This window comes from Callithrix jacchus, chromosome 1 (genome assembly GCF_049354715.1).
Source record: "Callithrix jacchus isolate 240 chromosome 1, calJac240_pri, whole genome shotgun sequence".
NCBI lineage: Eukaryota > Metazoa > Chordata > Mammalia > Primates > Cebidae > Callithrix > Callithrix jacchus.
This window is the reverse complement of record NC_133502.1, coordinates 102,872,960-102,886,806: the sequence shown is the minus strand read 5'-3', so window position 1 is coordinate 102,886,806 and position 13,847 is coordinate 102,872,960. Positions and strand designations below refer to the sequence as shown.

Below are 13,847 nucleotides of genomic sequence, written 5' to 3'. Positions count from 1 at the left end.
CCTACATTCTAGTTGAAGCGGAGAAAAGAAACAACAAACATGCAAATTATCTGGTAGGTTAGCCAGTTACAAATGCTGTGGAGAATAAAGAAGTAGGTGGAGGATTGAGATTGTGGATAGAGAGAAGCAGGGGTTTCCATTTAAACTGTGGACAAGACAACCCTCACTGTGAAAGTGAAATGTGAACATCAGAGGCAACTGGGCCAGATATCTGAGCAAAGAACATCTGAGATAACAGAAATAGTCACTTTACAGCCTCAGAGGAAGGATGCCTGGAGTCTTCAGGGAGCAGTTAGTGAGGTAATGTGGCTGGAATGGCATCAGCACATGGGAGGGAAAGAGGGAGGGGAGGAGGACAGACAAGACATGGGGTGAATTCCTTGCACTGACATTTATTAATTGTATAATGATGAACAGTGGACTCAGCCTGCAAGAGTCTCAGTGAAATCAGTTCTACTATGGACTGTTTACCTGACAAAATTTCTAAAAGGATAAAATGAAATAAAATAAGTGACTTATAAGCCAGTGTTGTTATTGTTCTATATATTTGGATGGATAAATGATATATGGATGGATGGATAGATGACAGACAGATAGATGTTATTATTATTATTTTTTTTTGAGACAGAGTTTCACTCTTGTTACCCAGGCTGGAGTGCAATGGCGCGATCTAGGCTCACCGCAACCTCCGCCTCCTGGGTTCAGGCAATTCTCCTGCCTCAGCCTCCTGAGTAGCTGGGATTACAGGCACGCACCACCATGTCCAGCTAATTTTTTGTATTTTTAGTAGAGACGGGGTTTCACCATGTTGGCCAGGATGGTCTCGGTCTCTTGACCTCGTGATCCACCCGCCTCGGCCTCCCAAAGTGCTGAGATTACAGGCTTGAGCCACCGCGCCCGGCCGACAGATAGATGTTATTAACTGAAATTTTGTGTCCCCTCAAAAATTCACATTTTGGAACCCTAACCCCCAATGTGGTGGTATTAGGAGGTGAGGACTTTGGGAAGTGTCTAGGTTGAGATAAAGTAATGAAGATGGAACTCTGTGATGGGGTTTATGCCTTTATAAGAAGAGCAAGAAACACCAGTGCTTTTTTTCACTGCCACGTGAAGACATAGCAAGAAGGTGGCCATCTTTAAGCCATGAAAAGGGTCATAACAAGAAACAGAATCTGCCCTCTTCTTGTACTTCCCAGGCTCCAGGACGGTAGACGATAAATGTATTTTTTGAAGCCGCAAGTCTATATCATTTTGCTGTCTATCTGACTAATATAGGTGGGTAGGTAGATAGGCAGATGATAGATGATAGATTGATGGATAGCATATACATACATACACATACACACTCTCTCTCTCTCTCTCTCTCTCTTTCTCTCCCTCCCTCTCTCTCTCTCTCTCCATGAGTGAAATCCTTAGGCAGTGGTCCTCTGATTACCTTTACTAGGCAATGCAAATAGAGGAACCCTATTTTAAAGGAAGCATAAAAATGCTTACTTTTATAATGTGAACACATATAAAATCTGATAACTGGTAAAATGCACAGCATTGTGCCTAGTGCAATATTTATGAGATTAGCCCTGTAAAAACAAAACCATCACAAAGAGACTAGTGGACTCCTCCTGGCACCCTGATTCCTTTACTCTCAGTTGCTTAGCACAGTTCCAGAGGGTCAAAGTTCCTGATCACTGGCTGTAGAGAGTCACCTGCCTTCTGTAGTCAAAACTCTCAGAAGCAGGGTCAAAATCTGTTCGTTTCTAATAGTTATGCAGCCTGTCTCTGACATGCCTGGCAATAATATTACCAGGGACAAATTTTAAAAATTCATATTTCTTGACATTTTGTAAAAAGGCTTTCAGTTATAATTCTGATAAGGCACATTTTTTTGAGAAATGTGAGAGAGATGAAGATGATTTTGATATTTATATGTTTGGATGCACTTACACAGCTAAAACTATTTCTAAACAAATAGAAATATTTTTGTTTATTAAAATAATATGAGACTCATTTGAATGATGCTAAAATTCAAGCTTTCCTCCTTTAGTTTCAAAGAGTCTTTAACCACTTTGCTTTTACTCCCATAGTTCTAAACTTTATGCTTATTCTGCTCTATTGTTACAGAATCCATTTTAGAAAATATTTCTACCACCCCAACATAAAGGAGGATGATAAACTCCTACTCGTATTCCTCATTTCTTCCTTTCATATATGTCACTTTCATTTCATTGATTTTACTGCTTTTGTTTTATAACTTCATGCCATTTAACTAGTTTTATTGATGAGGGAAAGCAGTTAAAAGCATTAGTTCTGGAAGTAGACCTCTTGGTTTGGAATCCTTGTTCTTCAGCTTACCAGCTTTGCAACCTCGAGTAATGATGGAGGCTTCCTATGCCTCTGTTTCCTTACCTATGCATCAAGGGAAAAGCTAATATCCCCCACGTGGAATTGCTTGTGATGCTTAAGTGGAACAGTGCATTTGCAGACTTTAGCGTCCAACACACAGATGCTTTTAAGTATTTTCTATTATTATCAATTTCTTGTGTTATCAACATTCACTCTAGTCTTATGACTCTCTGCAGAAAACTGTTTTCCCATGGCTCCTCTGTCTTTCCTTTCTCCTTGCAAAACTCAACTCTGTCTATAATATTTGCTTTTGTTTGTCTGCCCTGTAAACATTTACATTTTGTCATGCCCTGACAGCAAAGTATTCCATGTTTTATCCATAAATTGACCTAAGGGTTTGATATGGTTTTGCTGTGTCCCCACCCAAACATCTTCCTGAATTGTAGCTCCCACAATTCCCATACGTCATGGGAGAGACCTAGCGGGAGATAATTGACTCATGGAGGTGGATCTTTCCTGTGCTGTTCTCATTATAGTGAGTAAGTCTCATGAGATCTGATGGCTTTATAAAGAGGAGTTCCCCTGCACAAGCTCTCGCCGCTCTGCTACCATGTAAGATGTGACTTGCTCCTCCTTGTCTTCCACCATGATTGTGAGGCCTCCCCAACCATGTGGAACTGTGAGTCCACTAAACCTCTTTTCTTTATAAATTACCCAATTTTGGGTATATCTTTATCAGCAGTGTGAAAATGGAGTAATACAGGGTTGAAAACTAAAAATTATGTTGACTAAGCATTGCTCAGTCCTGGAGATAGCAGTGGGATACGATTATATTTTCTTCTCTGCAGGTAGAAGGCCTCAGCTTGTGACTTTTTCCATCAATTGCTTAAGATTATACCATATTTTAGTTTGCTTTTTACAGCAACTATTGTTTTCTCATACAAATTTTATTGCTTTTCATGCCATTTGAATTGCCTTCCTCTTTTTTGTCCTTGCAGTCTTTGCCCATAACAATGCATTTTGTATTTTTGAACTCAATGTTATTTATGTGACTGCATCTTTTTCTTTTCCTGAAATCTTGTGCCTCCCCAACTTCCTTGGAAGCTTTAAGGCCAAAGTAAGGACATAGTCACAGAAAGAAGAAGGCCCAAGGGGCTACCCAGATTGTTTTTAGGTGAGACCAGAACTGCTGACTAATCACTCATTTCACAAAATGTCTAATTCTGGCCTGGTCATCCTAACTTCCTAGATCTGTGGTAGAGCCAAGAATCTGCCCTTCAAGTAGCACTCCAGGTAAGTATGATGTAGACAGTCCACATTTCATATTCATCCAAACTCTGCTTCAGGCCTCAGGTGAAAGCTCACCAAAGGCCCATTCATCTCCTCAGATAAATAATTGTAAGAAGTGGGACTAAACCACTGTTATTAATAAGCAGAGTATCTCTTCTACGTCTCCTTCTAAGGAACTAGAAAGTGGCTTGTGGGAAATTTTAGAACTTCAGAGATGTGGGTGCATGTCTTTCTGGCTCTAAATATTTTTGTTTGGAGCTCTAGAAACTGCCCCTGGCTATAAGGAGCCCACCCATGCCTCCCTGACCCAGTCACTGCTGTGACTCCAGGGCGATGTGATGCAGTGAGGGCCTCCTGAACAACAGCTCATTCTCTTCCTGAGATAGAGCTGGGAATGACTCTCTCAGAAGTCCCAGGACAGGCGTGTCACCTTCAGGTGTGCCTTCTGGATGGGAAAACTGAGGATCCTGGCATCAAACAGCTGCTAAATGTTAGAGCCACGATCTAGATCCTAGGTTAATTTAAGGCAGGAATGGGGGACATGGGAGGGACCAGAAAAACTAAACCAAACAGAACCTCTGTTAAAAAAGGTATATCTTAGGTAAATACACCTTTTCTTTAAATCTATACTATGTTTTAAATTACTGGTATCAGATCCTTTCTTGGAAGTGAATTTCATAAGGTGGAAGGCAAATGAAAGTTTACAGACAGAGAGATTAGGGTTTGTGGGGAGAATATATTGAAGTTAAGGATTCACAACACAGACGGGCTGGATGCAGTGGATCTTGCCTGTAATCCCAGCACTTTGGAAAGCCAAAGTGGAGGATTGCTGAGCCCAGGAGTTCAAGACCAGTCTGGGCCACATGGCAAAACTGTATCTTTACAAAAAAAAAAAACAAAGCTGGGAGTGGTGTTGCACACCTGTAGTCTCAGCTACTGAGGAGACTGAGGCAGAGGGATCACCCAAGCACAGGGAGGTGGAGGCTGCAGTGAGCCCTGATCATACAACAGCACTCCAGCATGGGTGGCAGACTGAGACTCTTTCACAAAAAATTAAAACAGAACACAAACTAGGTCAATTTATTTTTTGCCATTGGACAAGCCTAGGCTGTTGTATAGAAATTTAGAAGCACTTACTGATGAAAATACCCAAGTTAGCCACATTGACAATCACCGTAAAAGTATTTTTCTGTTTTCCTTGAAGTTTTATTGAGTTCATCAAATACATTTCTCACATCTGCAGGGAAACTGTGAGCCTTAACAATGCTAAAATATTTGTGAACCTAATGTTGATGGACCTCAAAACTTATGACAGAGAGCCGACTAGCTGATGAGCTAGGAATTTGCATTTATTATTAACAAAAACATTTGTAGTGTTTACTCTACAACAAGCACTATTCTAAGTGATTAGCAAATACAAGCTCATTGAATCTTTGTAATAAAAACACAATTGGTAGGTATCATTTGTAATCCCACTTTTTTTCAGTAAACCGAGTTCTAAAGAGGTTAAATACCTCATTCAATGTCAAACAATAGATTTGGAAAACCCAGTAATTACAACCAGACCATCTGAACTTTTGTCACTTGGCTGTATCACCTCATTGTAAGCCATGTGTAGAGAAAGGACTAAATTCACAAGAATCTGAAGGAAAGGCAAAAGAGGGAACTGAGAAAGTGAGTGATGTGGGAACCTGGGGAGAATTTAAGTTCAGAAGTTCTCAATGATGAGACCTGGGAGGGAGCATGAGACATGGCTGGAATATTAACTTGGGGCGGCACCTAAGTCCCCTAAGACAAGACTGTGTTCTCTTTAAAAAGGAGACAGGTTGGATGAAGCGTAATTAAAAATAGAAAGGAAAAGAATAATGTGACTTCAGTGATGAGCAGTAACATTTTTCTTTTAAGTAATAGGTAAGAGGGGGTGTTTGGGGAAGGCAAGACCTTTTGCTGCCAGGTGTCTAGGTGTTTATCCCCCAGCTGAACATGGGGAAAGGTGGCAGTCACTGTATTCATTTCAGAAATCCTTTCAAACCAAAGCTTCAGTTCCCCAGACTAGCATTAACAACTGTGTGTCAGGCTCTCCACTGTGTCTGCAGTCACTTGTTTTCATTCGAGTAATTCCGCCTATGGCCGCTACAACAAATTACCACAAACTTAGTGGCATGAAACAAAATACATTTATTCTCTTATAGCTCTGGAAGCCAGAAGTCTGAAAGCACTTTCTCTAGGCTGAACTCCAGACTTGACAGAGCTGTGCTCACTCTGGAGACTCGAGAACAGAATCAGTTTTAGATGAGATAGCACCTACAACATAAGCTAAGGATGCGATTTAAGTTGGGTACAAGTCAGTGATATTGGATATGAAGGCAGTACGAGTTTAGAGAAAGAAATCGGAGAATTAAGGCTTACTTGTTAATACTGGGGAAGGTTTTAATTTTATATAACAAACATTTGTGGAGAAAAGGTGATTGGAGAACAGGAATGTGTATAGGATTTAGTACTTGGTAGTGGGGCTATCTGCTATTATAGTCATGAATTCATATGCTTTTTCCTCAAATGGCAAGTGGAAGTCTGTCCTCCACTACTGACGTGGTCAGCTAGAACTGGATTTAGGCATTTCATTGGCTCAAGTCACACTTTTGGTGTTAGAATCTTCCTATATTAGTTTTACAATCTTGTGTTCACTTAGGTTATTTTTTAAATGTTAAATTCCAGCACAGGCTGGGTTTGCCTACAGAGTCTTTGACATAGGCGACTCCATGAGGATCCTAGGGTGTCCAGTTAAATCAAGTTGTTCAGAAGTGAGCAGGAAGCTGGAAGACAGCTTGTTAAGTTGCAAAGGGAAAGTTAAACCATAAAATGGGCTATAAGAGAGGCTGCCCCATGACACAGTATATTCCAGACCCTATTGAATACACTAGGTCACCACAGTTGAGCAAACTGGAACCTGTAGGGCTTCATAAGAGATCTTCTGTGCTACCTAACCTCTACCATGTACCAGACCTCAAAGATTCTTGGGGCAACTGTTACTTTTCAATCTAGAAGGAAATCAATAGAAACAAATTTTTCAATGTAGACTTTTATGTTCTCAAAAATAAGAACTAAGTTTTCCTTACCTATTATTGACGAAAATCATGATCTATTTTTAACAAAAACTTAACAAATTTTAATAACAGACTATGGGTGAAATTGAGCATCTGTTCATATTTTCAAGCTCTTTGCATTTTTTTCTTAACTGTATTTCTTCTTAAAGAAAGGCAACTACAATTTTGTTCTATATCTATAATTACATAGAATAATAAAATCATTTGTTTGCTTAAAAATATTACTCTGTCTTTTGACAAAAAGCAACGAAACACTGATCCAAGGATAAAATTGGCAAACCTTTATACTTACAATTTTTTTAGGGCCAAATATCTTAATGTGAAAATTTTAAAAAAGGAAAAGAAAACATATTTGCAGTGCATGTGATTGTGTTTAGAATTATACTCTTTATAATTTAAAGAGCTATTATAAATCATCAACAAAAGAGTAAATAAATCTATAGAGAAAAAGGGAAAGAACAGGAATAAATAGGTTGACCAAAAAAAAAAAAACCACAAAAACCTTACAACATTTGAACAAATGTTTAGAAGCATCCAAAATTTTATGTTAGAATTAAAACAACTGTGAAATACCATTTTATTTTTCATATTTACTAGAAAAATAATTGTTGAAGATGTGGAGAAATAAACATTTTCAAGCAATTTTAACAGAAATGTATATTGGGATATCTGTTTGGAAGCATAATTTAGAAATATCTTTTCAATTTTTCAACATATATACTATTTGACCTAACAGTTTCATATCAAGGACTCTCTTCTATTGATGTGTCTAATGTGTAATCAAAAATACATGTCCATTGTTATTAGTTGTAACAGTCTAGAAATATCTTAAAAGGATCATTAACAGGAAATTGATTAAAATAATTATAGTGCATTCATATAATAGATCACCTTGCAGCCATTTTAAAAATAAGATATCTCTGTATGTACTGACATCTTGACACAGAATTTTCTCTAAGATATATTGCTAAGAAGAAAAAAAGAAAGTTGTAGAAGAAGGTAAAACAGGACACAATATATAGAAAATTCCAGAAAACATACATAAGAACTTTTAAGCAGTAGCTCCCTGTGGCCTGGTGTAGGATGACAGAAATAATTATTTTCACTGTTTACTTGTTTTGCTGCCTTGCATGTACATTTCTTACCTTAATTATAAAAGATAGCTAAAGATAAGTAAAGTATACTATGTCAGAATAGTCGGAGCTATGTAAGCTTTTTAGTATCTCTTTAAGAAAAGGAGGAATTGGGAGGCTGAGGTGGGTGGATCACTTAAGGCCAGGAGTTTGAGACCAGCCCGGCCAACACGGTGAAACTCTGTCTCTACTAAAGATATAAAAAAATTAGCTGGGTGAAGTTGTTCATGCCTGTAATCCTAGCTACTTGGGAAGATGATGTGGGAGAATCATTTGAGCTTGGGAGGTGAAGTTATAGTGAGCTGAGATTGCACCACTGCACTTCAGCCTGGGCAACAGAGTGAGAACCCATCTTGAAAAAATAAAAAGAAAAGGAAGAAAAACATTCAGCTTAATTATGTCAAGACACCAGGTACCGTAGCTCATGCCTGGAATCCCACATTCTGGGAGGCCAAGGCAGGCAGATCACTTCAGCTCAGGAGTTTGAAACCAGCCTGGGCCACAATTAGAGGCAGCACCACCAATGGCTATTTTTTTCTGTATTTTAGCCAGGTGGTGGTATGTGCTTGTAGTCCCAGCTACCAGGAAAGCTGACACAGGAGAATTGCATGAGCCTGGGACATTGAAGCTGCAGTGAGCTGTGATCATGCCACTGCACTCCAGCCTGGGTGACAGAGCAAGATCCTGTCTCATTACATATATATATATTATAATTTACATAGAAATTCCAGGAAATATACATAAGAACTTTTAAGCAGTGGTATATATGTAAATAAAATTATATTATGCAAAATTACATATATACAAAATATATATGTAATTTTATTTACATATATATCTCAAAGGAAAATTACATGAAGAATGAATAGATACATGGGCTTGTCACCTACAAATCTAGGCAGATAATTTGTACACTACTCTCACTGGCTAGTTTACTTCTTATGTAAACATGCAATTCCTCACATTAGGTTCAAAGAACACAATTGTACCCAGGATTAATAGAGGTACTACTAAAATTTTTGTGACTATGAAAGGAAGATGCCCATCCTGGGCAACATAGCCAGATCCTGTCTCTACAAAATATACACATATGGATATATGTATTTTAAGGAATAGCTTGGCATGGTAGCACACAACTGTAGTCCTAGCTACAAGGAAGGCTGAGGCAGGAGGATCACTTAAGCCTAGAAGTTCGAGGCTGCAGTGAGGCACGATCATGCTACTGCCCTCCAACCTGTCTCCAAAGGGTGGTGGGATGGGGGAAAGATGCGTAAGATTCTCTCCTATAATGCCAAATCATTTTTTAGTTTTGGTTTATATACACGGGCAGTAATTTTCCCAGCTGCCATCAATTGCAATGTGTTTTCTTTTCTTCACTGTAATGATACCTAACTATTTGTTAACATTTTCATAACACAGGCTTAGCATCTGGTAGGTACTTAATTTACTTGACATTTTGCTTAAGCTGTTTAAAGGTTGGTAGTTGCTTTTCTGAAGTAGCACTAATTTGAGGGAGTTGAAACATCCCTGTGGCTTCATGGTTTCTGCTTTCCACCCACTGAGGTTTCCATTGAATTCATAAAAACTAGCCACTTATTGAAAGCTCATGACTGTATACACAAATATACACTACTAGCGGACTTCTAAAGAGATGTTTTTGAAATGAAATGCATTTTAAATACACCCAGATTAATATATGTAGGTTGCATACTTCTCACTTGTTTTGCTGTCTGTCAATTTGTAAATTAACTTCAGTTGGTTTCCAGTCCATAGCCTGTAAATATAGAGTCCAAATTCTTCTTTCTTTTCAATTTCAATGAAGACAAAACTAGTTCATTTGCATTTTATGTTCTAAGTTTCTCTTACCGAACAAAACTTGAGTTGAATATTCCCAGCCTCTAAAAGTCTCCCTCTCACTGTCTTTCTCATTCTAACAGGAAGTTATATGCCTAAGATGAACTTCATGAACAGACAATCATGTACATAATGAATATTTTGAAAAGGTTTTCTTGCCACAACACTACCTTTTGATATTACAGTTGTGTTTATTCTCTCTCTCTGTCTCCATTTTGAAGATCAATATCACAGTTGATAAGGGATCATATCTACTTTGTCTAGAAACCTAACATATATAACATATATAACTTGGTACCCATTTCAACCACTATCCTTGTAAAAGTCAATTAGTCTTTAGCTAATACATTAATTTTAAGTATAGTTCTAGTTCCAACCAAAACGTAAAAGGTAAAGCAATGTGTTGAGAGTGAAAGCAATTTATTTTAGACCACACCTAGGAAGATAAGATATTATATTTTCTTTTTTCTTTGCAAAGTGGTTATTATGAGTGGATAAGATTCATGAGCAGTTTGTGACTGAAGTGGAATGAATGAGAAACAAGTTGTGGTGGTGTGCATTGGGTATAGGTCAAATAAACAACATTTACTTTCACAGGTCCTTTGCTGAAAGTTTCCACAATAAGACCACATATTAAATGTTCTTTAAATAAATATGCCCCTAATCACAAGAAGTAGCCAAGTAAATCACCATGAGGCATTGTCCTAATAGCACTGGGAAAGCTGTGTGGCCACTGACCGCTGTGGATTTGTTGTGTGATAGATTCTAGTGTTGATTTTTTATGAGCACGCAAAATGAGACCAAAGTAAAAATAAAAATAGCATGAAATAAAAACCCAAACAAAATCTTCCAGGGGAAAGAGTCTGGATGAATGAGCAACAACAATAAGAATTGCTTACTTGGCTGGGCGCGGTGGCTCAAGCCTGTAATCCCAACACTTTGGGAGGCTGAGGCGGGCGGATCACAAGGTCAAGAGATCGAGACCATCCTGGCCAACATGGAGAAACCCCGTCTCTACTAAAAAATACAAAAATTAGCTGGGCATGATGGTGCATGCCTGTAGTCCCAGCTACTCGGAAGGCTGAGGCAGGAGAATTGCTTGAACCCGGGAGGCGGAGGTTGCAGTGAGCCGAGATTGTGCCACTGCACTCCAGCCTGGCGCCTGGCAACAGAGTGAGACTCTGTCTCCAAAAAAAAAAAAAGAATTGCTTATTTAAGTAGAGACAATTTTGAAAATTACTTTCTGTAGCCTTAGAAAATATCCAAATTTTACTTTTTTGGGGTTCATCCTTATTTAAAATTGATTTGGCTGGCTGTTTTAAAATCCATTTTCTCTTCATATTTTCCAAGGTAATACAGTCTATGTATGCGCACACACACACACACACACACACACACACACACACACATTTTACTTTATGAAAGAGCCTTCAGCTGGGTTTAGGGCAACTTGTCCCTGTGAAATACATTAAAATTTCTATAATAAAAATCATCAGTATTTACACTACGGGAGATAAATTGATTCCAAATAGTCTCATATTAGTTCATCAGATTTTCCCACTAAATAAATATGGTGCTAATTGTAAAAGATAAAACAAGACATTTTTAATGTATAGACTTTGTTTTTGGCATTTGTGGTTAAGGGATAATGGATTTGTACTGAACTGGCACTATACAGCACGCAAGAGTATGTAAAAGACTTTCTCAATTACATCAAAATTAATTGCCTAGTCTTTTCTTATAACTTGGATAAAACACCACTGGTAATGAGTTACAGTTCAAGAACACAATGAATCACAGGTAGTGCCACCAAATATTTAAGCTTACTATTCAAGCAGAATTCTCTGTTCTGTAAGCTTGAAAAACACATGAGGTTAAAAAAAAGGCACATTAGCTGATTTGAACTAGGTACCATTTCTGTGAACACGTGAAGCCTCATGCTTCTCACTGAATTGATAAGCTTTAGCTGATATAATTGAACTTTGATCTTGAGGGTTAAGGTGTGGACAAGACACAGGGATTATGTTGGCATCAGGGATCTTTATCCTAGTTGCTGCCCATCTGACATTTCTGAAACGATTACTGGTTTAGAATGGTTCCTATATGAATGAAAAATGTTGGATTCAACGTGTCTGCTGACCCAGCTGATTAAAGGTCATCAACTATGTGACAGGAACTTGTTATTAACTGCTGTAAAATTTTTAAAAAGGACTTTGGCTTAATAAACTTAGAACATAATGAAAGTTATATACAGAAATAGGCTGATTGAAGATAAGAAAAAGGAGATTTCACATACCCAAAAAGTTTTGTAAATTAAACATTTTTTCTTGATAGTTTGAATATGTTGAATGCTGCCTTCTGGTAGTGAATCAATAATTTTAGACTGCAGTGGAAAGCCCTATTCAGAACACAGGGTACTTTTAAGACCCAGGGGAAGTGGAGAACTTCTCAGGTAAGAATGCTTGGGAAGTCCCCAACTGCCCTTGTGACAGGGATCAGTGAACCCTGTCAATGAAACCCGCCCAAACCCGCCCTTTCCCCCTTAACTTTCAGCTCTTACATAGATGTGTCTGACATGCAAAGCTATCTTCCCTACACCTTCTTTTAGACTTTCCTGACAAACAACTATCACTTCCTGATATTCAACCCTGTGCTTTGTTTCTGTATGAGTATCTAACTCCTGTCTTCCTCACCCTCCTTACCCACATTAGCTTGAGCTGGTTATAGGGTATTTGATATCTCCAAACTATTTCTGCTCAAACCAAAGTTTTAGTCCCTGTCAACAAAGTCTTTCTATTGTTCCCAAATGTCTGCATTAATTCTCACATCAAAGCCAAACAGACTAGACTCCAGGTGAATTTCATTAGCATCGGCATCCTCCTCAAAAAGAGTCAGTTGAGGGAAGAGCAAAAGAATTTTCAGTAGAAACAGAAACTCTTTCACTTACCAGTTGTCTAATTTTGAGCAAGCCACATTACTTCTCCAGAGATGCGATTCCTTTCTGCAGAAATGGAAGATAATTAAATTAAATGACTGCCAAGTCTTGCTTTAACTTTCAACGCTTATTAAACTTTGATTCTTCTGTTTTTGGCAGACTGTGCTATCCCGGCCTCTGGCAGGTCTTACTATGAAGTAACAGAGCTGACTTTACTGCATTTGTTCTTTTCCTTCCCTGTTGAGCTACTACCTACCTGCTCTTTCATGTTAGCTATTGGCCCTTCCTTCCTTGGCCTCTCCCTCAGATTAATTAAATGAAGGCTGTTTGTACATGTGCTCAATATGGATTTATAGTAGATGAGATAATGGGTATGCTTTTCCCAAGCCAGAAGCTTCAGCAATAATTCTTGTTTCACTTGAGAATTGGTCAAAAGACTCATTTGTCTGACAAAACCATAACTCAATAGGCAACTGCATTCATTTAATGTTTTCTAAAAACATTTCTTGCCTTTTGGCTCTTAATAGCATAATTTTGTTTCCCTGATTCGGACTAAAAGAGTAATTACTGGCACTTGGTGGGCATACTTTGAAAAAAGAAAGGGTATGGGAAAAAGAAACACATAAATATATATTTTGTTCTCTGGAATTATCATAAAACTCTAGTAACTGACAGTTTAGTATTTGATGTTTGCAATTTTTCTTTCCTTTTTTCTGCTTTTCCTGTGCCTACATTGTACTTGGAAGGAAAGTAGATGTCAACTAAAAAAAAAAAATTGGTATTTTAACAATATTTACTAACATTAGTTTCATGTGAAACATGAAATTTAAGCAAAATAGATAGATGTTTTTTATGTAAAGAAACCCCCAATAACACTAGAATCTGTGATTTTGTTATACAATTTTATTTCTCATAGACTGTCACCCAGAAGAGTTATCCCTGACATATTTATTGACAAAAAAGAATGCTCCCACTCAAGGCATCTAGGAAAAGAAAGATTCCATCTGATGTATCTTCTAAAGAAAGAGCCAGTTGAACATGAGGTGCAGAGAAGCCTTAAGGCAGAAGAAAGGAAAGTAATCGCAGTCAGGTGCGTCTCAACAAAAGTCAAATCAGATGCCATTTTTAATATCTGAATAATTAGTCTCAAATCAGCTGGTTCAGCCCTTCCCAACCAGAATCTGGGACAAA

General features: G+C 38.0%; 1 long non-coding RNA gene across 2 annotated transcripts in view; it reads left to right on the top strand.

Annotated features, from left to right (window-relative positions):
* LOC118154517 (uncharacterized) overlaps window positions 1-13,847 on the top strand; it is a 74,855-nt gene that overhangs the window by 14,954 nt on the left and 46,054 nt on the right. The window contains exon 2 of one of the 2 annotated variants that reach the window (XR_004744512.3): window positions 13,573-13,746. The exons of the other annotated variant lie outside the window; for it this stretch is intronic. This is a non-coding gene — a long non-coding RNA (uncharacterized LOC118154517). The remainder of the gene's footprint in view (window positions 1-13,572; window positions 13,747-13,847) is intronic. 2 annotated transcript variants of the gene reach the window in all.